The sequence below is a fragment of the Schistocerca piceifrons genome, chromosome 11 (assembly GCF_021461385.2).
Source record: "Schistocerca piceifrons isolate TAMUIC-IGC-003096 chromosome 11, iqSchPice1.1, whole genome shotgun sequence".
NCBI lineage: Eukaryota > Metazoa > Arthropoda > Insecta > Orthoptera > Acrididae > Schistocerca > Schistocerca piceifrons.
In genome coordinates this window covers 153,810,258-153,837,155 of record NC_060148.1, presented here as the reverse complement: position 1 = coordinate 153,837,155, position 26,898 = coordinate 153,810,258, and positions in this window count along the sequence as shown.

Below are 26,898 nucleotides of genomic sequence, written 5' to 3'. Positions count from 1 at the left end.
ACTGTGATATAAGGATGAGAACTCCAGATCCAAAAGACGAATACTGTGATGTCAGTGGGGAAGATCCAGTGGCTGACTAGATGCTGTAACATAACAGGTGAAACTGTGCACCTGAAACAGTCATCCACAAAAACATAATGCTATTAGCCTCTGCTTGGGAAATTCGTACTGATATTTCTTTTTCTATGTTTATTTCATAATACATTTATGTATTAATAATTGCAGCAGTATCTGAATAACATAATGCAAAATGGGCAAGAAAGAATAAAGTAGATGTTTTGACAAGTGATTCCTGTTCCAGTTCATGGAATATATTAAAATAAAAATAACTGAACTGTAATGAGAAAAAATAATATGTGATAGAATAAGTGTGTACAGAACTGTGTAATGTATTTTGGTTAAATATTTGTATAGTGTGAGAAGTGTTTCTAACAAATTATGGTCAAGTATGTGGATGATATTTTACTAGAGCAGTGTGCCATGTGACAAAATGTAGGACAGGGACGCAAGCCAGAGATTAAGGTATTTGGTGCATTGGGAGCTGCACAGGTAATGTGGGCTAGAATGGCCAGGGGCCACACACATTTTAATTCCGTGGTAGAATCATGCCTATATGATTGTTCAGAAGCTAATCTTCAGTTTATAAGTTTTTGAGCTGTCAACATAGTGCAATTTATAGTGACTGTGATGTAGTGAACTGTTCACTGCCCACAACTACTATGCTAAAACTATTTTAGACTTGACTGGACCATTGTGTGTAGGACCATCATTCATAGAAAAGAAATTTTCTATGAATAAAGCAACAATATAATTCTAACATGTGCTAAATATGCATATCCCCAATTTCTGATTTCATTGCTTATTTTACTCTCATATATTGGTATTTCACTGACGGACCTCATAGGTCACATTAATAATCATTAATCGCTTATGTAAGGACATAAAGCAACCACGTGCAATGAAACTGCTGTGTAGACGAGTCATTTGACAGGTTGTATATTCACCCTCTACTGGACTGCTAGTATCAGTAGTTACTGCTAACCAAAGGAATAATTGCAATTAGGTAGGCTCATCAGGGAATGGACTGTTTCCTTTCCACTTAACAAGTATTTTGGGGTTGAGTGTCCCAGGAAGTGTATAGGCTCGAGAACAGTTAGTAAGGGGGCCCATACCTACACACAGTGCATATCAGTAACAGTTTGGCACTGCAATCATTGAGCATATGTGAACATTAATACACCAGCATGCAGCACCATAAGAGACTCTGCAATGTGTGCCTACTTCGTGCCACAACTTTTTGTGGGACAGTCTGTTTCACCCTTTTGAGATACTGCTGGTCCATGTGAATTTTGCAGAGCTGCTGTGTTCGTGCTAGCATCAGTCCACATGGCAGTTGTGGTGAGACACTGCTGACCATACCAGCACTGCTAAGTGTTTCTGTTCTCGCTTGCTGTGGCACACACAGATGTGCTGTGACTGTCTCCACACCATTGCCCTGCCATCCCTATGATGCTTGATTTCACATGTCACAGTAATAGTCAATGTTGTAGCAGCCACAATTTAAGTATAAGCATCAGTAGCATTATACATCTTGTGTTGCTAGTCATCAGCTGTGACTGATGAGATGCAGAAACTTTCAAGTGATTGTGGACCAGAGGATATTAGGAGTGATAGTAGTAGCCTTAGTTTTCCAAAGGAGAGTGCTTGGGTGCGAGGACAAGAACTCACTCAGTTACCGAATGCAGTGAGTGAGAAATTAGATGAAAGTTTAGATTCAGAATTGGAAAATATAAAATCTGAACAAGATGCAAGTATAAAATCTGAAATTTGAGGTTTAAAAACTGAACTTGGAGATACTGTAAGTAATATATCAGCTGGGCAGGCAGTTATGATGATAGGGTGTCCCATGGAGGTTGGTAGTATTATAGAGCCATTCAGGGGTGAAAACAGTACCACGCAATAGATTTCTTGCCTACGTGCAAAGATAGCTTTATAACAGTGATGAGTGTGGAGGTAAAAGTGCAGTTTGTAAAGGGACAGCTGGAGGGACCAGCTCAGACTTGGGCTAACCAACAAGCCGAGGAATTTGTAGACTTTAAGGAATTTCAAGCAATGTTCTTGCATAAATGTTGGGGGTAGGCCAAGCAATTAAGGCTGGAAAATTACTTCTTAAATGGTCTAAATTACAGAAATGGTAGAGATACTATGAGATAACTCTATGTGAAGGAACCAATGGTGGATACATAAAAACCTAAGGAGGGGGCGCTTAAGGTACCTTGATCTACCTTTACCTTTACTGTAGTAAAAGAATAATCAAGTCACATGCAAAGTTTAAGAAAGTTTTATTTAAACTTATTATGCACATGTACAAGATGATGCCATCTTATGCTATAAAAAATTTACAATTGTGGTTCTCTTCCTTAAATGATGATGAAATCTATGCGCCTACTCTTCTTGGCAAATTGGTTAATTCCATTGCCAATAGGACAATCAAAGTCAGGGTGAATGTTCAACAGGGCTAAGCTATTAAGCTGATCGTCCTTCACTATCAACTTCAGCCATGTCTGTACACCGCTAAGTTGAAAAACTTGTTTCCACTGTAGCAACAGATGCAGGTAGCCAAGCAAATATTTTGCACAGCGTGTGCAAAGTAGGATAGTCAGAGTTGGAACAGACAGACAACGCTTGCATAACAGAGGCATGATCATTAAGGGAATTTATGCTCATTTGCTTGTACTGAAGAACCTCTCTCATTATTCTCTTTTTAATCACAAAGAGTGACTCTTCTTCAAAGAATGGTAGTTCAGTTAAGCACTGATTCAGTTTACGTGCCAGATCATTACCATTATGTTTCAGTAGTTGTGAGGGCAAAGGTATACTGAATTTTAAATGATAATTATTTTCTTCAGCAAAACGTTCTTCTCATGTCAGACATAACATGGTTCAATGTTGGCATAAAAACAGCTCTCTTCCAATATGTCATAGCATCATTATGATTGCAGTTTTCCCAGTGTCTTTGTCTGCCTGTAAGATGAGGAACACTCATCTCTACATCTAACTCTTCCGTAACTGCCTTCACCTCTTCAACAATACAAGCAAAGTGGCTATTAGCATTTGCTCTCATCCCCCCCCCTCTCCCCACCCTACTCCCTCCCTGCATGTATCCATCACTGGAGGGAACTCTGCAAACTAAACATTTAGATAGAGTGTTAGGGGTACTAACAGAAATATCAACACTAAAAAGAAGGCTGCCAGAAAACTTGCAATGAGATCTAACACACAGCCCTACTGATTCAGTGCAATAGTTTTTGAATTTTGTGGAGAACATGGTCAGGCCACTGTGTTCTAAACCAAAACCGGTAGAACACAAGGAAGGTAGAAATCAGAATAAGGGTAACAATTATGGAAATAATTTCAATGGCAATGTGAACAGATGGTCAAGTACTAGGAATGAGCATAGTGACAATGACAAGTAATGGAGAAACAGGCAGGAGGGAGCAGAAAGAACCTATTTGTTCTCTGGAATGTGAATGAGTTGAGGCTGTATGCTGACAGGTGATATAGTAGTGATAAATGGAGACACTAGTGTTCCAGTGTGAAACTGGTTAAGTATATTGAAGATTGTGTAAACTAACCTATTGTTGTGTGTATACTTGTAAGAGATTTTGTAGGATTTAAGGTCTATGTTGAGTAAATGTAACTGTTGTTTTGGGGGTTAGTTAGTGAGCAATAATACTGGGATGTAGGAAGAAAGCTCATGGGCACAATAGGTTGTGTCTGAATATGGCAAGAAAAGTTGCATCTGGAGCTTGCAGCAGGTGCATGGGAGTGATGCCAGTTGTGAGCTGACAAAAATATCTGTAATTTGAAAAAAATACTAGTGATATAATTGTAATTATATATCATATGCAATTAACTGTTACTTCATTCCTGCTGGGTGGAATAGTATATAATGTACCTGTTTAAGAAAAATGTTTATGAATTATAAAGTATGTGATTGTGACCAGGTTCTGAAATTGATCCATAAGGAATCTGCATTCATTTGATATTTGTATGTGCATCAAGTTCTATCACATGTGATCTGATACAGTAAACACATGGTGAATCATGGAGGGTTTCAATAACATGATCACTGGGAAGCCATAGGGTTAAGTTACGGGCAACTTTTGATTTTGGTCATTTGTTTGATGCTTGTCAGCACAATGGCTTCACTGAAGAGGAGTACATTGCATTGGTGGCTGTACTTTAATGTGAGAGAGGTGGTCTGCTGATGCGAGATGGAGCTGGGACTCAAGGAGGAGGACCTTGCTGTGGCAGCATCTGGAGACTGCAATGAGGGCATAACCAGTGAAGTGGTGTGTAATGACATGGAGAACTGAAGATAGACAATTCCATTTAAACAGATTTGATTGATATCCATAGAGACTAATTAAATGTGTTTCAAAAATAAAGATCACTTACAGTTTAGATGTATATTGCTTACACATCTCTTACTTCAATGCCAAATTTTTCACCACATGAAGTTCCTAGTCAGATTTTAGATCAGTTTTATTTGTACTCACATTTGTTTCTTATTTATATATACAGTAGCAGTACAGGGTGGAAGTCTTGGCGCTACTTCATGTAGCCATCACTGAGGTAGTGGATTTGTGAAGTGGGAGTATGTAACATAACAGGTGAAACTGTCCACCTAAAGCAGTCATCCTCAAACACACAAAGTTATTAGCCTTTGCATGGGTAATTTGTACTGACATTTCATTTTCTATGTTTATTTAACAATACATTTATGTATTAATAATTGTAGAAGGATTTGAATAACATGACTAAAATAAGGCAGATACCCTCAGATACACCAACTTCCAAGTCAAACTGGCAACAGACTCACCTCCACTGTCATCAACAGAAGAATAACCATGCCACCAGCTCATCTGAAGGATTTTTTAGCATCAGGTCTAAAGGGAAAGGTGGCACCAAGATAAGTGAAAACAAATGCCTAACAGTGTTTCACCAAAACATTCAAGCCATAAAGAACAAAGCACAACAGCTAGAAGTAGAATTGGAAAAATTTGATAGCCAAATTTTGTGTATCAATGAACACTGGTGCAAAGGGAAGCAAATTGAACACATTGCATTAGCCTCATTTGACCTTGCATGTTACTATAGCAGAATCTCAATGAATGGTGGAGGTTCATGTATCTATGTAAAAAAAGGCATGTCATTTAAAGTAAGATATGATCTTTTAGATCTAGGCGAGGACAAACATTTTGAACTTTCTGCTGTTGAAATAATAGGACCTGGCATAGCAAAAAAATTAGTCATATTTTGTGTGTACCGCTCTCCTAGTGGAGACATTGATATATTCTTCTCAAAACTGAATCAAAGCTTAGACAAGGTTTCTGGACCAAAAGCAAATGTAATTATCTGTGGTGACTTAAACATTAATATGATGAAGCCTGATAAGGCTAGCAACATATATGTGAATATTCTAAGCTGTTACGGAATATCCTCCCTTGTTAATTGTCCAACTAGAATAATGAAAGAATCCTCCTCATCTATAGATCATGTAGCTACAGATATTGATAGTAAAAAATGTCATATTGTTGTCCAAAACCTGGGCCTAGCAGACCACCTCTGCCAGATCTTAAAAACTAACATTCATGTAGAAACTCCTCCTAAACTTTGTACATACAAAAGAATGTTTTCCAAATCAGCCCTGCATCAGTTTAAATCACAGTTAGAATATGAAGATTGGAGGGAAGTCTATGCAGAAACCAACGCAAATCAGAAATTTATCAAGTTCATGTCAATTTTTAAACTCATATTTGAAGAGATGTTTCCCAAAACTCTTTATCACATTAAAACTACAAAGAGAAATCAGTGGGTGACTACAGGTATCAAAAAATCCTCAGAAACTCTTAGATATCTCAACTCCATAAAAAATAATCAATCTAACCCAGAAGTTCTGCAATCCTACAAAAAGTACAGGAAAATTTACAGAAAGGTGTTGCTAGCCGCAAAAAAACTTTCAAACAACAAAATATTACTTGAAGCCGAAAACAAGAGCAAAGCAGCCTGGAACATCGTCAAACAGGAAACATCTAACTCTGCTAAAAAGGACCTCAATTCACATATTAAAAACAAAGATGTACCAGTAGGTAACCCTAAAAAATTAGCTGATTTTGTAAACTCATATTTCAGTAGTATCGCAAAAAAATTACAGCAGAAATTTCCAGTTACGTATGATTTACCTACTCAGAACCAGCCAACAAACTCAATGGTGCTCTTGCCAACTACAGAAAGGCAAGTGGCACTAGTAGTACACCAACTAAAAAATAAAACTTCAGTAGGACTTGATGAAATCCCAGTCTGCGTAATTAAAGATTGTATAGACTCCATAAAGGGCCCATTAACAGACATAATTAATGAATCTTTCGAGTCTGGATACTTTCCGGAGTACCTAAAACAAGCAAAAATTATACCTATCCTTAAAAACGGAGATGTGGAAAATGTAGAGAACTACAGGCCAATCTCTATACTGTCTATCATTTCTAAAATAATAGAAATACTAGTCAAAAAGAGACTGCTAAATTACCTGAATAAATATAATCTTCTTTCCAATGACCAATTTGGTTTTAGGCCCGGAAAAGGCACACAATATGCTATAGCACAGTTCACTAAAGTAATTTTAGAAACACTGGACAAAGGTGAAAATGTAAGTGGTATCTTTTTAGACTTGTCCAAGGCCTTTGATACAGTTGACCACAAAATCTTACTTCATAAATTAGGGCAAATAGGAATAAAAGGTGTGACAAAGAAGTGGTTCAAATCATACTTAGAAAACAGAGTTCAACGAGTTGAGATATCACAAGTTTCAAACAATTCCCTTATAAAACACCCGTCTGACCCAGAAAATGTGAATATAGGCGTCCCACAGGGAAGTGTATTAGGCCCAATATTGTTTCTTATATACATTAACGACTTCCCACAAAGTATCAGACATGGCGAAAAAATACTTTTTGCTGACGATAGCAACATAGTAATAACAGGTGAAAATCCAACAGAACTGTCAGAAAGAGCAAACGAGGCTCTCAATGATGTCCACAACTGGTCATTAAAAAATAAAGTAACCCTAAATGTAAAGAAAACTAACTATATTAACTTCCAATTGAACAAAAAACACAATGCCACTAGAATAAAAGTTAATAATAATGAATTAAAATGTGTAACAAGTACCAAATTCTTAGGGATTAATGTAGACAGCCAACTGAAATGGACAAACCATGTCAACAATTTGGCAAAGAAATTATCCACAGCATGCTATGCTCTTAGAATCCTTGCACCGGTATGCAATAATACCTGTCTTAAAATAACATATTACCGATATCTACACTCAGTCCTCAGCTATGGGATCATGTTTTGGGGAACAAGTGCCAGTAACATACAAACTGTGTTCAAAGTACAAAAAAGAGCCATAAGGATAATAACAAATAGCAACAACAGGCCCCACTGTCTAGAATTATTTAGAAAGCTAGGAATTCTAACTGTTTCTTGTGAGTATATCTTTCAGAACATAATTTTCATTAAGAAAAATCTTAAAATGTACAACACAAACAGCCTAATACATGACCATGAAACAAGAGCTTGTCACCACATCCATCTAGATAGAAAGAACAAGGCAAAGACGCAAAAAAGTATATTTTACAATGGGATAAAACTGTACAACAAATTACCACAAGAAATTAAAGAAATAAATGAGCCCCTCACTTTCAGACAAAAGCTTAAAACCTTTTTAGTAAGTAAAAGTTGTTATACTGTAAAAGAATATTTAACATAGATGTAGATTATTAGCAACATATGACATTATCACCAAAATATTATGTAATCAAAAATATGTGTATGACTAGTTATAAAAACTACACAAAATATGAGAAACCTGTTTAATTGTAAATGTAAATGTGTGCTCATGTGTTGTAATCTGACGACATCCATACAACATTTATTGTTCCACGGATGAATAAATAAATAAATAAATAAATGATGCAAAATGGGCAAGAAAGAATGAAGTAGTCATTTTGACAAATGACTGCCATTCTGGTTAATGAAATATATTAAAATAAAAATAACTGCAATGAGAAAATATAACGGTATGTGGTAGAATAAGTGTGAACAAAACTGTGTAATGTATTTCATTTAAGTACTTGCATAGTGTGAAAAATGTTTCTAAATGAATGATGGTAAAATATGTTGTTGTTGTTGTTGTTGTGGTCTTCAGTCCTGAGACTGGTTTGATGCAGCTCTCCATGCTACTCTATCCTGTGCAAGCTTCTTCATCTCCCAGTACCTACTGCAACCTACATCCTTCTGAATCTGTTCAGTGTATTCATCTCTCGGTCTCCCTCTACGATTTTTACCCTCCACGCTGCACTCCAATACTAAATTGGTGATCCCTTGATGCCTCAGAACATGGCCTACCAACCGATCCCTTCTTCTAGTCAAGTTGTGCCACAAACTTCTCTTCTCCCCAATCCTATTCAATACCTCCTCATTAGTTATGTGATCTACCCACCTTATCTTCAGCATTCTTCTGTAGCACCACATTTCGAAAGCTTCTATTCTCTTCTTGTCCAAACTAGTTATCGTCCATGTTTCACTTCCGTACATGGCTACACTCCATACAAATACTTTCAGAAAAGACTTCCTGACACTTAAATCTATACTCGATGTTAACAAATTTCTCTTCTTCAGAAACGATTTCCTTGCCATTGCCGGTCTACATTTTATATCCTCTCTACTTTGACCATCATCAGTTATTTTACTCCCTAAATAGCAAATCTCCTTTACTACTTTAAGTGTCTCATTTCCTAATCTAATTCCCTCACCATCACCCGATTTAATTTGACTACATTCCATTATCCTCACTTTGCTTTTGTTGATGTTCATCTTATATCCTCCTTTCAAGACACTGTCCATTCCGTTCAACTCCTCTTCCAAGTCCTTTGCTGTCTCTGACAGAATTACAATGTCATTGGCGAACCTCAAAGTTTTTACTTCTTCTCCATGAATTTTAATACCTACTCCGAATTTTTCTTTTCTTTCCTTTACTGCTTGCTCAATATACAGATTGAATAACATCGGGGAGAGGCTACAACCCTGTCTCACTCCTTTCCCAACCACTGCTTCTCTTTCATGCCCCTTGACTCTTATAACTGCCATCTGATTTCTGTACAAATTGTAAATAGCCTTTCGCTCCCTGTATTTTATACCTGCCACCTTCACCACCTTCAGAATTTGAAAGAGAGTATTCCAGTTAACATTGTCAAAAGCTTTCTCTAAGTCTACAAATGCTAGAAACGTAGGTTTGCCTTTTCTTAATCTTTCTTCTAAGATAAGTCGTAAGGTTAGTATTGCCTCACGTGTTCCAACATTTCTACGGATGTTAATTTGAATAGAGCAGTGGGCCATGTGAAAAAATGCAGGACAGAGATGCAAGGAGAGATCATGGTATTTGGTGTGCTGAGAAGCACACAGTTAATGTGGGCTAGAATGGCTAAAGGCCATACACATTTTAATTCCATAGTATGCATGCACAGAAGAGATATAAATCATTATTGGATCACAGTGGTTCCTTATGGTCTCATAACTCCAATACTTATGTGGCCAACTATGCTGGTAAAGTTTAAGAATTTGTGCACAGCTTTCCAGAAGAACATATTTTGTTGGGCAAAACAGTGATGGAAAAATTCATTGTACTTTTGCAGTTCAACAAAATTAATAAAATGTAATTTTCTTTTACACAAGAATAAGGATTTTCATCTGGCTCAGGCATCTGAAATGGAAGGCTAAATGGGAGACAATCAAGAAAAAATGCCTGTGTTTCAGTTAGTATCTACAGATTAAACATTCTGCCTTAATGTCATTTAATGTAAGATCAATGTTATTTGTTAACCTGCATCATGTACCTTATATGAATCATTAATATGGTAAAAGTGGTATTTGTGTTGACTGGCAATTATCCTGCAGTTCCAAAGAAACTGGTACACCTGCCTAATGTCGTGTAGGGCCCCCGTGAGCATGCAGAAGTGATGCAAAATGACATGGCATGAACTCAACTATTATCTGAAGTAGTGCTGGAGGGTGCTGACACCATGAATCCTGCAGGGCTGTCCATAAATCTGTAAGAGTATGAGCAGGTGGAGATCTCTTCTGAACAGCATGTTTCAAGGCATCCAAGATTTGCTCAATTATATTCATATCTGGGGAGTTTGATGGCTAGCGGAAGTGTTTAAACTCAGAAGAGTGTTCCTGAATCCACTCTGTAGCAATTCTGGATATGTGGGGTGTCATACTTTCCTGCTGAAATTGCCCAAGTCTGTTGGACTGGACAATGAACATGAATGGATGCAGATGATCAGACAGGATTCTTACATATGTGTCACCTGTCAGAGTTGTATTTAGACATGTAAGTGGTCCCACATCACTCTTAACTGCACATGCCCCACACCATTACAGAGCCACCAGCTTGAAGAGTCCCCTGCTGACATGCAGGGTCCATGGATTGATTCATGAGGTTATCTCCATATCTGTAAACATCCTTCCATTTGATACTATTCAAAAAGAGGCTTGTGGGACCAGGTAACATGTTTCCAGTCATCAATGGTCCAATGCCTGTGTTGACAGGCCCAGGTGAAGCATTAAGCTTTGTGTCATGCAATCATCAAGGAGTACATGAGTGGGAATTTGGCTCCAAACACCCATACTGATGATGATTCATTGAAATGTTCACACGCTGACACTTACTGATGCCCCAGCATTGAAATCTGCAGCAATTTGCAGAATAGTTGCACTTCTGTCATGCTGAACAATTCTCTTCAGTCATCATTGGTCCCATTCTTGCAGGATCTTTTTCCAGCCACAGTGATGTTGGAGATTTGATGTTTTACCAGATTCCTGACATTCACGGTACACTCATGAAATGGTCATGTGGGGAAAATCCCCACTTCATCACTACTTTGGACATGCTTTGTCCCATCGTTTGTGTACCAACTATAACACCATGCTCAAATTCACTTACATCTTAATAACCTGCCATTGTAGCTGCAATAAATTATCTAACAACTGCCCCAGACACTTGCTGTCTTATATAGGCATTGCCAACTGCAGTGCTGTATTCTGTCTGTTTACATCTCTCTATATTTGAATATGCATGTCTATACCAGTTTCTTTGGAGCTGCAGTGTATTTTAAATGGTAAAAATCCATAACTTATAGACAATAAAGTCAACTGTGCAACATTCTGCTAATCTGGCCTGTCTCATCCTGTCTGTAGCTCTATTGTTATATCTCACTTTTAGCTTGGCCAGTTCCAACAATGATTGAGAGAAACACAGTATATGGCCAGAAAAAACACTATGGTTATCGCTTAGCAAACTCCAATCTATGGTACAGCTGTGACACCAGTAACATCAAGTGCCACTGATCAACAACAGCTTATTAGCCATGGCTGCTTGTTTGTTAAATGTCTAAGTATATTGGATTTCATATATCTTGTAGGCATCTTTCCGTCCATGTGACAGCAGAATGTTTTGGAAAATATATGAACATCCAAATTATTACAGATGTTCTACAATGTTTCACAATGGAAAGAAGTCTGGATTTTAAACTTCTGGGGCTTGAAATGTCAACAGGATCTACTGCAGAGAACAATGAAAATGTATACTTATGGAGCAAGTGTTTACATTTCCTGGGAGCCCAGCACTGCTGAAGCTGCTTCTTTGGATTCATCTATTTTGGTAACGGTAGAGCTATCATGAAGGTACAGTTTATACAGTTGCTATTATACTGTTTTCATTCAAACTATTTTTCCAGATGACTGTTATGCTCAGGAGTCACTTTCACGGCAATGATTGACATATGAGAGGTGAAAAACCACTGCTTCAGTTAGGAAATTTAGTAAGTGTTCCACTACTAGGTCGCCTGCCTCCATAGCAGGGTGACCAGCATGGCTGACTGTTGACAAACTGCCTATTGGCTTCTGTCTTGGATTCTTTGGCCAATGTTCAACCTAATGATTTTACAAATGTTTCGCCAGCACGAGTGGCTGGCATTGTCAAAGCTTCACCCTCCATTGCTGGTGGAGTCCAGCCACTCATGCTGGCGAGATGTCAGTAAAATCATTAGATGAACATTGGTCAAAGAACCTGAGACAGAAGCCAATAGGCAGTTTGTCAACAAGTGGCCACAAAAGCCTTAACAATTTTGTATGGCTGACTGTGATTCAGCGGAACCTCAGTTCAATTCCTTGTACTGCCAGGGATTTTTCTTGGTGGGAGGACTGGTATGGGGTGCACTCAGCCTCCTGAGACCAACTGAGGAGCTACTCAACTGATTAGTAGTGGTCCCAAGCCCAAGACACCCATCAATGACCAAGTTAGCAGTGTGCTGACCATATGTTTCTCTGTACCGCATCAAATGCCATTGGCAGAGGATGACATGGCAGTTGGTTGGGCCCAGCTGTCTCATCAAGGCCAGGAGGAGGAACTTTACGTTTACCACTGCCAGGTTCAGCAAGCAAAATTCTCTCATGAGCTTTGCATATATACACAACATTTGATATACTAGCTCTATATGTTTCTGTGATCTTTAGTCTGAAGTCCTGTTTGATGCAACTTTCCATGCTAGTCTATCCTGTGCAGGCCTTTTCTTCACTAACTTAACTGCAGCACCCTGAATCAACTTGAAGCAGCTCACTGTATTCAACCCTTAGTCTCCTTGTTCTATTGTTAACTCCCCCCCCCCCCCCCTCCCCAGGAAGACCAAAATTGAAAAATTAATTATTCCTTGATGCATCAGGGGGTGTCCTATAAACCCAACCCTTCTGTTAGCCAAGTTGTAGCAAAAATGTTTTTCACCATCCAGTTCACCAGCTTTTCATTAGTTATCTGATCCATCTATCTAATCTTCTGTAGCAACTCATATCAAAAGCACTTATTTCCTTCTTACCTCAACTGTTTATTGTTAATGTGTCACTTCTGTACAAAGTTGCACTTGACTCAAGTACTCCAGAAATGGCTTCTTAACACTTAAATGTAATTCAATAGTAACAAATTTGTCTTTTTTTGAAACAAATTTCATGCTACTGCCAAAATGCATTTATTTTCTCTACTCTAGCTATTGTCAGTTATTTTGCTTCCCAAATACCAAAACTCATCTATTACTGTCTCACTTACTAATACCATCACCATCATATGATTTAATTTGTCTGTGTAGCATTACCCTTGTTTTGCTTTTAATGGTACTCATCCTGGTAGTCCTTTCCAAGACACTGTTCATTCCCTTCCACAGCTCCTCAGAGCCCTTTGTTGTCTCTGGCTGAATTACAAAGTCATAAAGTGAACTTCAAAGTTCTTATTTCCTCTCGACATTCTTTACTGCTTGTCACTGTACCAAATGAATAAAGTTAAGGATAGGCTACAACTCTGTGTCACTCATTCTCAACAACTGTTTGTAAGTGAACTCTGGTTTCTGTAAAGGCTATAAATAAGGTTTCTCGTCCCTGTATTTTGTCCCTGCTACTTACAGAATTTCAAAGGTTTTATTCCAGTATAGACTGCCAAAAGCTGCTTCTAAATCTACAAATGCTGTAAATATAGGTTTGCTTTTCTTTAGTGTGTCTTCGATGATAAGTTTTGGGTTCACCATAGTCTTGCTTGTTCCTGCATCTCAAAACTCAAACTAATCGTTCCCGAATATGACTTCTATTACTCTTTCCATGTTTCTGTCAATAAATCATAATATTAAACTAAATATTCACTTCTGTAAGCAACCACCTCTTTGGAAATGGTATATTCTTCTTGTATACTGATGGTTATTTCACCTGCCTCTTTATGTCTTGCATATCAGGCAAAATAGTTTTGTCATGGTATGACTTTGCCATTTTGAAGTCTCTGTCAATTTCATGTCCATATTCCGGGTTGCCTGATTCACTGGGTGAATTTTCATATTGCCACATCTTGCACATTAAATTCCATGCCCCATGTGTTTTCTAAAGGCCTTATCTTTTTGGATATTTGGTACTCTGCTGCCTTTAGCATACCACCTCTCCATCACATTTGAAACTCTCAACAACTACTAGTTATTTCAATTTATCCTAGTCCTATCTCCTTGGTTTTCTGTCTTTCTGTAGTTCTTTCAGTTTTAATATACAGTTCATAGACAATACAGTATGATCACATTGTACAGCTGTGTGTGTGTGTGTGTGTATATATATATATATATATATATATATATATATATATATATAAAAAAAATCAACCTGAAATCCTCCATTGTCTTTAGGTATCTCCATCAAGTGAAACCTCTTTCATCAATCCTAAACAAAGTGCTAGCAATGATTAAACTGTAGTCTGTGAAAAATTCTGCCAGGGTTCTTTCTCTGGTACCCCGGCTGCTAGATGGAAGTGCCTTAATCTATAATTGCTGCTGACACCACCACAATACTGGCTGCAGAGACACACCCTTTCTGCCAGCCTATCAGCACCCGTGGTTGCCACTTGTGATTTCACTGCACTACTGGGCTGATCTCACTACACACCACTGTGGTGTTCTGGATTCACTACATCTTAGGCTTTTGATCTTAGTTTACTCGCTGCACTGTTATTCCACTGTGCCTCCACCATTGTTTGTCTTTTTGATGTTGTTGTCCACCACCTTACTCTCTGGTGGCTCACGGCCTCCACAGGTTGTCGAGTCATTCCAGGTCTTGTCTGATTCCAGTCACTATAATAGGCAATGAGGTCATAGGTTAGTGGCATCCCATGAATGCAAAGCTTATACAGCATGTAGAACAGCAATAGCTCTTCCTACTGCAGCAGTTACAACAGCAGTTTTAGCAACAAAAGCAAACTGATTTACTCCATCAGGGAATTTAGGATTACCTACAGATTCAGGGTTCCCACCCTATCCAGACTGCTGTCACTTGTCAGGCAGAGAGCCACACACCTGCATTTCCACCGTTCAACAAAGCCAAAGAGGACCATGACATATACTAGCAGCGGCTGAGAAAAAACCTTCTCCACTTTTTGGGTTTTGCATGATGCTCTTCATGTCTTGGTATTCTCCAGAGACTTTTGTCTTATTAAAGAAGTTGGCCTCACTCTTGAAAACTTTCTCACTCCTGTTTGAGGAGATGTGCTTGTTGCCATTAAAGTATTATTCACAGTGATTCAACATGCTTGCGTAACGTCCTGAGTTCCATCAATACCACAAACGAGCTGCTCAGTTGCACCGATCATGAGTGATGGATATGCAAGGATCAAGTTGACAGTGTGATTTCACTTGTACAAACCTGGCTTGCAAAAGTTCATATGAAGAGGCTTTTATTCAAGCTATAGTGGTCCAATTTGCTCTAAATCCCGAAGTATGCACTGCAGCCCTGTAACTAGACAAATCTTTCCTGGACAGTATTTTGAAAATCACACACTATTTTGAGAGCACACATGAAGAAAATGAATGCTTCATGGCTCAACCTCAGGTAGCAGTGGTCTAGTCACTGCCTTAGGGGTGGAATTCTCTTAAGTCTTTCTCCTGAAGGTGGTGTCATGATTCATTGATATCAGACTTGTCAAGGACCTCTGAACAGACTGTCATGTCTCACTGGTGTAAGCAGCAGGATCTCCCATCATGGTTGCTTCATAGAAAACCCATGAGTGGACTGTCTGGGTCTCTGGGCACACTGTGCCCATTGTAGGAAAGATGGACATCTTCGAACTGTTTGCCCCCACATGCATCAAAGGATGGTGCCTGAACTTTGAACAGTTGTTTATAAGAGCAATCCTCCTGCCACTAAGTTGTTTCTCAATCTCACACTTGCAAACCAGGGTGTCCGTTTTCAGATTGACAAAGGAATTACAATCACTTTGATTAACCTCCAAATGTATGATGCTACTGACTTTCTACCCTGTCCCCAAAGCTTACAGGAGCTGCAGGCCTTTTTTGGAAGATGTATTATTATTATTATTATTATTATATTAAGTTCCTTCCACAAATGGCCCACATTATACATCCCCTCCTCCAAATGCAAAGGAGGGGTGTCCAGTTCAGGTGAACAGCTGATTATCGCACACTTTCACGCAGCTAAAGCATATGCTGCATTCTGTGCCTTCCCTTATGTCCTATTCTCCCTCAAGTCCACTTGTTTTTGCTGTTGATGCTTCTCCCTATGTCATTAACGGATTGCTGGTGCATAGGAATGACAGTACTGAGCAACCACTTGCCTATGCAACCAAGATTCTGACACCCAATCAAGAGAACTACTCCAAATCTAAAATGAAGCTTTGGCGATCATCTTTGACATTGAGAAATGCCATGTTTATCAATTCAGAACCAAGTTTGCCCTCATCATGGATAAAAAACTCTATGGGCCCTGCTGTTGGCTCCTGGAAAGGACAGCACAACAGCTCCAGCATGGCACTACACACAAATGGAGGTGCTCTCTCTCATCTCCCCTTGTGGAGCTGTGAGGAAGCAAGCTGGGATATTTTTAATTCCCCTCTTGTTTTGCCATCTGCCACTTAAATTCGTTTTTTCTTTTTTTCATTTTTGAACTAATTACCATTAACATACATGAATATTATCTGCATTTCCATAGAAGAGAAAGGTTGGCCATCAGTTTTACAGAATATAACACCAGATCTAATTTTATGCTTATTTTTATGTACGTAATTGATTTTATAATTTATTTCAACTATTCCCAGTTAGTATCTTTCAATATAAGGCAAAATGAGCAATTGTTTCGTAACTTAAATTCTATTGTTGACATATAAACAAATATAAATTCTATACTAGTTATAAACATTTAGAAGATGAAATACTAGTAATCTTGAAGTATCTGTTTGGCTATATTCGAAAACATGTTAGCAAAGCCAGCCCTTAATTAATTCCAAAGTAATTAACAGTTTTGTCCAAAGTATTGTTTACATAACTATACATGTTAATTTCATGATTTAAACAAATAATTTGGCTTAACTCTTGCAGTAGAAGAAACTGTTAAAAAGATGGAATTTTTCAATCTATTCAGTTAATTGAATGAGTTAAGTTTTAATTATAATATCTGCAAATGTAATTTAAAACAATGTGTTGTTTCAGCACTTATTATTGTGATGATATATAAGGGCCCAATTTTTGGTCACGAGACAATCAGTCCACGGCTGAGTTTCAGATGAGGAACCTGTGTTGGTTAGAACGACAATGCCTCAACTTAAGAGTGAAATAAGTTTTACACCAATAGGCTGTATGTTAAACCAATGATAGTTTCTGCTCCGTATGTACCTTTCTCCTCTTCAAGAACTATGAACTTTGTGGTTAGGTTTTTACTGCTCGTAGATGTTCAACAGTAAACTATTGTAGCAGTATGTGGAGGTTTTCCTGCTAACTGTTAATGAGGCTTATCAAAAGTTATAACTATAGTGCACTGGAAATATAACTGTGTGTTATTAGGGGATTGTGAAAAGTGAAATTAAAGTATTATGAAATGAAACTGTGTACCTGTTGGCTACATTATTTACAGTAGTCAGTGTCCAGCTTACAAACCCTAGTTTTCAGCCAATGTAGCAATGTAGTATGTTGACACCGAGGACAGCAAACAAAGAAATAAAAAACAGGTGGAACCGCTACAAAGCGTGAGGGGCTAGGTCAGATGTGTCAGGTGTAACAGCTGTGGATGGTCTCCCCTACTGCTGAAAATTGTGGAGCTCCACTGAATCACCTACTGATGACCTCACCATCCATGCCCAGCAACTAATTGTACTTTCATCAACAGCAGATGATCCGTAGACTTTGCACAAGCATTTGGGAAAATTCCCACAGTTTCTTTCTCTGCAGTGAGAAATTCAATGACGGTATGCTGCCTGTAGTGTACATTACATACAGACTCCATTTTGAAACTGTCCTGCAGCTACACTATCTGTAAAAAGTGACGGAAACTTGGCACACTCACTCGGGAGACTTCAAATAATATGTACATAATGTTTTGCATTTGTAGCATTGTTTTCGGCTGTGAAAAAAGAAAAAAAAATGTGCATTACTTTCTGGGCAACCACTGTAATTACTATGACATACACACTGACACATAGAATACCAAATTTGTTTTTTTTTTTGGTGAAAACATTCTCCTAAGTACAGTATTTACCACTCAGAGATTCAAATGGGAACTGCTTTATCTGTGGAGTACTTTACATTTGAAGATGAAATCATCATTAGAACTGCATCTCCTTAGGAAGTATAACAGTTATATTTTTACGTCGTTCCAGCCATTAGCAGTACCATCATGGCAAGGTCATACACCAAAAAACTAAAAAATCCAGACTGTGGCCATTTTAATTACTGAGAATGGTCTTTGTCAATAAATGGTTTTCAGTGCATGGGTGCAAGATTTTACATATTTTTAGGTATTTGCTAATACGGGAATGCATGTTTCCTGCTGAATTTCCAGTATCGTTAGGTGATGATTGTTTTAGTAACATTATGCAATGCTTTAATGCTGTCTGGACTTTTGGAAATTCTGGGATGGTACAGAGGCTGACATTTTTTTTATGATCACCACCTTTACGTCATGGAGTTGGCTTTACAACCTGTTCCAGAAATTATCCTGTCCTTGGGCATCTACATCCAAGGCTGGTTCCTACCAGTTATGCATTTTTCCCCTGGCTTTGTTTCCAGTGCTGTGCAGGAACAGTTTAGTGACACCACTGTCACCTCAGTGCCTCGGAGTTCCCACGATTTTCATTCTAGGTTTACTCCCCAAGGCTCTTTCACTTTCTCCACAGTGGGTGCTAAAAAAAAAAACTTGAAACTTCAATGACACTGATTCTGGATGTCTGAGCACCTGCATGCTGCACAACTGTGATTCACATTCCCTCCTCATTTCTACTGGAAGTTATAGACCAAATACAGCCTTGCATTCATGTTCTCATGGAGGTGAGCCTCCCAGTTTGTTCTGCCAAAATTACAAGTCCCACTCTCACTGTTAACTACTACCCTTAACAGAATAATTAGATAGGTTTATTTTTAATCCACCTTTGCACATAATCAGCTATACATCATATAGAAATTGTGATCACATTATACCTGCTAGCATAACTATCAGTCTGTAGTAAAGAAATCTTACCTATTACATGGTGTTATCTGGAATATGGAGTGCGATGGGGAAGTCCCAGGTGTCTTGAAACAACTCCCAGGAAGTAAATTTGAATCTGGTGTTTCTTCTCCAATGTTAAAGCTTCCACCACCACTCGAATCTATAAAAACAGCTCACACCTGGAAATGAAAAAAAACAATAATATTATAATGATAGTTATACTAACTGGAAGCTAGTTATTTCATAAAATGTGTCTTTCACTCTAACAGTAAAAAGTAAATGACTGAAAACAACAGATTGGAAAAAAAGAGGTTTTTGACATGAACTTATATTTCTCAGACAGTAATACCTCAACAAAATTTTATTGTGTCGATCTTTTGAATAGAGGAAATCATTTTTGGAGGTTCTTGTAAATTGACACACTGTTTTAAATCAATTTTATGAGAACAAATTAAGCAAATATTGTAAGCAATGACAGTAAAATGCGCTGAAGAAGAAAAGTCTGAGAAATTTGAATGAGAATACTGTGAAAGGACTGTTGAACTGCGAGTGTACCTATGTATTTATTAAACTCTGCTTCAATTTAGAAATTGCCCAACACATTATAGACATGTGAATAAATTACTGCTGCTTTTATCTTCTGTGCTAGAATCTTGACAAATCCAATTGTTGCAATGCAATTATACAAAAGCTAAATGCAAAACATTAATATACATCGCAAAGAGTTTGCCTTTACATATGTCTGCTTGTGTCTGTATATGTGCGGATGGATGTGTGTGTGTGTGTGTGTGTGTGTGTGTGTGTGTGTGTGTGTGTGCACGCGCGCGTCAGTGTTTACCTGTCCCTTTTCCCCCTAAGGTAAGTCTTTCTGCTCTCTGCTCCTGGGACTGGAATGACTCCTTACCCTCTCCCTTAAAACTCACATCCTTTCGTCTTTCCATCTCCTTCCCTCTTTCGTGATGAAGCAACTGTGGGTTGCGAAAGCTTGAAATGTGTGTGTGTGTGTGTGTGTGTGTGTGTGTGTGTGTGTGTGTGTGTGTGTTTGTTATTGTCTCTATCAACATACCAACACTTCTGTTTGGTAAGTTACAGTATCTTTGTTTTTAGATATATTTTTCCCATGTGGAATGTTTCCCTCATATATGTATATATATATAGCTGGCAGGTCGATAGACCCGCAAACAAACACAAACACACACACAAAATTCAAGCTTTCGCAACAAACTGTTGCCTCATCAGGAAAGAGGGAAGGAGAGGGAAAGACGAAAGGATGTGGGTTTTAAGGGAGAGGGTAAGGAGTCATTCCAATCCCGGGAGCGGAAAGACTTACTTTAGGGGTAAAAAAGGACAGGTATACACTCGCACACACACACATATCTGTCCACACATATACAGACACAAGCAGACATACCCTCTCCCTTAAAACCCACATCCTTTCGTCTTTCCCTCTCCCTCCCTCTTTCCTGATGAGGCAACAGTTTGTTGCGAAAGCTTGAATTTTGTGTGTGTGTTTGTGTTTGTTTGTGTGTCTATCGACCTGTCAGCGCTTCCATTCGGTAAGTCACATCATCTTTGTTTTTAGATATATTTTTCCCACGTGGAATGTTTCCCTCTATTATATTGATATCAGTAATTTGAACCCAACAATTACGTTTGTTATTGTCACTGTTGCATTTCGAAATCTTTTCTGTCGTCTTATTTTATCTCTCTGTTTTTGCCAGTAGTTTCACTTTGTATTCACCTTCTCCTTTTTACCGTAATCTGCTATACAATTTTATCCCACTTATAAGGACTCAATAATACGTAACCCACTTCCAAACCATAACCAAAAAAAAATTTTTTTACCGGTTTCAACACTACCGCCTCTATAAAATCCACCATTTCTAGTTCACAAACAGTGCCTTTCACCTTTTAAACAACCATTTAGGCCAGTTCTAATAATTTTTGCTTTATTTCCATTTCCGTTTTTCCCACATCACTGATAATTTTTATCCGCTTCCCACAGGTTTTAGCGTGATATATGTCTGCTTGTGTCTGTATATGTGTGTGTGTGTGCGAGTGTATACCTGTCCTTTTTTCCCCCTAAGGTAAGTCTTTCTGCTCCCGGGATTGGAATGACTCCTTACCCTCTCCCTTAAAACCCACATCCTTTCGTCTTTCCCTCTCCTTACCTCTTTCCTGATGAGCCAACAGTTTGTTGCGAAAGCTTGAATTTTGTGTGTGTGTGTTTGTGTATGTTTGTGTGTCTATCGACCTGCCAGCGCTTTCGTTCGGTAAGTCACATCATCTTTGTTATATATATATATACACACATTTGGGCATACTCATTACCATACTGCATTGTACTTGCCATCCTAGCAACAACATTAAACAGAAGCACTGAGATCAAAATGAACACTAGGGCAAAGATGTAGTCTTTCTCCTCCATTGGCGAGTTTGTACACTGAAGAAACAATGAAGGAAGTAAAAGAAATGTACGGAAATGGGAATAAAATTCAAGGAAAATTGATTTCAATAACAAAATTTGGTGATAGCATCCCTATCTTCTGTGAAACTGAAGAAGAATTAAAGGGCCTGTTGAATGGGGTGAATAGTAGACTGAGTAGGAAGGAATTCTGCCACCCTGGAAGCATAGAGTATGTAAGAAGAACATTAACGCAGACAACATAGTCTTCCTCGCTAAACGACCTTTCCTAGTATCAAATATATATGTTAATTTGAGAAAAAAATTATGAGAATTTGAATCTTGAAAACTGCATTGTACAGAAGTGAATTATCGACTGTGGGACAAATGGAGATGTAACGAATTGAAGTGTTTGAGAAGTGGTCTTAGAGCTGGATGCTCAAAATGAAGTGACTGATAGGACATTCAAGAATTAAGGGTACTGGGTGTAAGTAGTATGCAGATACAAACATTTATCACAAACAAGAAAATAGTGGTAGACCACATCAAACATCATAAAGAAAGAGAAAGGGGGGTGGGGGCATACAGAGAGAGAGAGAGAGAGAGAGAGAGAGAGAGAGAGAGAGAGAGAGAGAGAGAGATATGCTGATGGAACAGTTGGCTAGGTCTGCATACACGGAGGCCATACAAAGGACTAGATCAATTTGCTTTAAACAATCACACAATAATCAATACCACTGGGAAAATTTATTTTATTGCTCACACCCACTCATGCCTGGCAGAGCCATCATCGGCACATTGCAGGACCATTTTTAACATCCAAGTTGTTAGTGGCTGTATAAACAATTTTAATTTTTCATAAATCAACATGCAGTCTACCATAGATGACTACAATGGACACAGGGGCATAGTTTACATTAAATATAGTTCTTTGCTAAAAATGAGACTGAGATACAAGGGTTGTAATGCCCCACATTTTTAAAAAAATCCATTAATATACATAGACAAATGTCTTTGTTGGTGCTTCACATTTGATGTTTGTTCTGTGCACCTGTGAAGTTTTGAACCATTCTGGCAGATGGAAGAGCCATATTACAGTGTCAAAATGGCGTCTACATATGACTCACATTACAAGCAGCATGCTGTTACTGAATTCTTGTATGCAGAAAAAGAAACCATGGTGAACATTCATAAATGTTTTTGTGGAGTGTATGGCGATGCTGCAGTTGATAAGAGTATAGTTGGGTGTTGTGTTTACGAAAGTTACACACTCAAAAAATGGAGAAAAAGAGGTCCATGATCAGATACACTTGGGACATCCTATCACAGCCACTGATCCAGATATGCTGAATTGTGTAAATGCCATTATTCGTGGTGACCGGCACAACACAACTTAACAATTGGCTCTACGTTTGTCGGTCAGCCCTGGAAGCATGTCTGTAATGAAATTGTATATTCAAACACGTGCTCACGGTAGGTACCATAAATGCTCGCAGTAGACCACAAGGGTCAAAGAAAAGCCATTTCATCTGAATTGTTGGAGAGTTTTGAGGCTGACGGAAAGGCTTTTCTGTCACAGATCATTACAAGGGGCAAAAGCTGGGTGCACCACTTTGCGCTGGAAACAAAAAAGGCATTCCATAGAGTGGCATGATCCTCATCCACCACAAAAGAAGAAATTTAAGACAACCCCCACTGCTGGAAAAGTCACAGTGACAGTTGTTTGTATTTAAGCATAACACATAAGTCAGCAGTTAGCATATATGAATAAATAAAGTCTTCAGAGAATTTGCAAACTTAAAAAAATTGTGGCTCAGTTGTGTACATGGTGTGGTATCAAATATTCCAATATGTGGCTCACATTCTGTTACATTACTATGAGGGTCGTTCAATAAGTAATACCACACTTTTTTTTCTCAGAGCTTATTTATTGTCAATAGTCAGAAGTTGGTGACAATGTACTTCAACATGTCTTGTCCATGTCCTATTTTTCTACGTAGTCTCCATCATTGTTGAGGAGCTTATATTCTGTGCTGGTAAAAGTTCTTGTCCTGTAGGCTCAGCCATGTTTTCATTGCACGACTGACACTCTTGTCATCTTCAAAGAGTGTTCCCCACAGAGAACCATAAGCAGCCCAAAGCGATGGAAGTCTGAGGGTACCAGGTCTGGACCATAGGGTGGGTGAGGCAGTGCTGTCCAACCCAATTTGGTGATGTGTTCCCACAGTCTCAGACTTGTGTGGGGCATGCATTATCACACTGGAGCAAGAGTTGTGCAGGATTCTTGTCTGGCAGTTCTTGAGTTTATTCAGTCTTCACTTATGCCTCTGAATTATGTAAAAAGCACATCTTTTCGCTATATACACATTATCACATTAGCAGTTTATATGAAATTTCAAGAATGAGATTTTCACTCTGCAGTCGAGTGTGTGCTGATATGAAACATCCTGGCAGAAAACTGTGTGCCGGACCCGGACTCAAACTCAGGACCTATGCCTTTTGTGGGTAAGTGCTCTACCATCTGTGTTACCCAAGCAAGATTCACGCCCTGTCCTCACAGCTTCAGTTCTACCAGTACGTGAGTCGTGCTTGGGTAGCTCAGATGGTGGAGCACTTGCCAGCGAAAGGCAAAGGTCCCAAGTTCAAGTCTCGGTCTGGCACATAGTTTTAATCTGGCAGAAAGTTTCATATGAAATTTCATTCAAGAACAAGCATGCTACATTAAAATATCCAACCTTGTATTGGGCATAAATGTCAATGAAGAATTTAAAGCAGCAATTACATGTTAAGGATTTAATATTTCTAGACTATTCAAAATATTTATATTGCAAATTTGAAATGAAAATTGAGTAATCAGTATGTAAATCATGATGTGTCCTATTTGTTTCATAATTAGTTTTAGTAATTGTAACTTTATTAAAATTGTAGTATAAACAATAAGTGAACTGGTTTTTAGTGTTAGAAGTATACTTAAAGATGGGTGGCTGAGTCCGCAAAACCAGTTCACAAAAATATACAGTTTTCTGTAGGACATGAGTCAGTTACAGTGTAATTGCAGTTCACGTTTTTTCATTAAACTTCAATCAAAATTAAAAGTCATGTGTTTGACAGTTATTTAGAATATCACAGTTATGTTCCACATTATCAAAACCTGGATACATGGAGGCTGCAGTGAAATGATTATATCCCCCCAATATCAATGTGACGACAAACGTGCAAGGTGGCTACTATTATTTACTTTTAGTATCAACCATTTTATCAAATTTGTGATATGCTTCAGTCTCATGTATTTCAAAGAAGCAACACACAACATAATAAACTATAATTTTTACTATGGCATTGGCAGGTGGCTGCATTAAAACATGTAACTTCACCATCAATCCATCAACAGAGTAATGGATAATCAGAGGGTATTGTGTTATGATTCAAGTGGAAGAAGAAAACGCTTAAATGGTCATGAACCTATTACTTAGTCCATAACAAACAAAACCAATAATCACAAAATGCCCAGCAGAAAATACTTCAGAAGAAACAGTGAAGAACATTATTACATTAAACTTCATGGCAGATTAAAACTGTGTGCCCGACCAAGACTCGAACTCGTGACCTTTGCCTTTCGCGGGCAAGTGCTCTACCATCTGAGCTACTGATGCACGACTCATGCCCGGTACTCACAGCTTTACTTCTGCCAGTATCTCGTCTCCTACCTCCAAACTTTACAGAAGCTCGCCTGCGAACCTTGCAGAACTAGCACTCCTGAAAGAAAGGATATAGCGGAGACATGGCTTAGCCACAGCCTGGGGGATGTTTCCAGAATGAGATTTTCACTCTGCAGCGGAGTGTGCGCTGATATGAAACTTCCTGGCAGATTAAAATTGTGTGCCTGACCGAGACTCGAACTCGCGACCTTTGCCTTTCGTGGGTAAGTGCTCTACCATCTGAGCTACCGAAGCATGACTCACGCCCGGTACTCACAGCTTTACTTCTGCCAGTATCTCGTCTCCTACCTTCCAAACTTTACAGAAGCTCTCCTGCGAACCTTGCAGAACTAGCACTCCTGAAAGAAAGGATATAGCAGAGACATGGCTTAGCCACAGCCTGGGGGATGTTTCCAGAATGAGATTTTCACTCTGCAGTGGAGTGTGCGCTGATATGAAACTTCCTGGCAGATTAAAACTGTGTGCCCGACCGAGACTCGAACTCGCAACCTTTGCCTTTTGTGGGCAAGTGCTCCACCATCTGAGCTACTGAAGCACGACTCACGCCCGGCACTCACAGCTTTACTTCTGCCAGTATCTCGTCTCCTACCTTCCAAACTTTACAGAAGCTCTCCTGTGATCCTTGCAGAACTAGCACTCCTGAAAGAAAGGATATAGCTAGTTCTGCAAGGTTCGCACGAGAGCTTCTGTAAAGTCTGGAAGGTAGGAGACGAGATACTGGCAGAAGTAAAGCTGTGAGTAGTGGGTGCGAGTCATGCTTCGGTAGCTCAGATGGTGGAGCACTTGCCCGCGAAAGGCAAAGGTCGCGAGTTTGAGTCTCGGTCGGGCACACAGTTTTAATTTGCCAGGAAGTTTTGTATCAGCGCACACTCCACTGCAGAGTGAAAATCTCATTCTGGAAACATCCCCCAGGCTGTGGCTAAGCCATGTCTCTGCTATATCCTTTCTTTCAGGAGTGCTAGTTCTGCAAGGTTCACAGGAGAGCTTCTGTAAAGCCTGGAAGGTAGGAGACGAGATACTGGCAGAAGTAAAGCTGTGAGTACCAGGCATGAGTCGTGCTTCGGTAGCTCAGATGGTAGAGCACTTGCCCGGGAAAGGCAAAGGTCGTGAGTTCGAGTCTCGGTCGGGCACACAGTTTTAATCTGCCAGGAAGTTTCATATCAGCACACACTCCGTTGCAGAGTGAAAATCTCATTCTGGATTATTACATTACCTCCATACCCATCCCAATTCATCCCATAGCCTAACACTTCTCATTTTGAGCTTAGAACTCCAGTAAGTGTATGCACTGGTGGAAGATATCCACAGGACCTCATTGTGGTGCTACCAGAACCAGCTCCAGTCACAATTATCTCATTAGCCACAGTTGCAGCTGTAATTTTTTACTATAAAATCTGATAGTGTAGCAGATTAATTATCTGTGCTTTGGAAATGCAACACAACTTAGGAATTTCATGAGATATTCATCTGAGGAATTCATAAAGGTGTATAAATTTTTATAACCCTATCTTCTATCTGTAATATTTTAGATTACATTGAGTACTGATCATGCTCTGTTGGGAGGTGAAGGGCTTTAATTCAGAACCTATTACCTTTTATATCAGAAATATTTATTGAAACACAGGGATGGTACTTACGCATCTT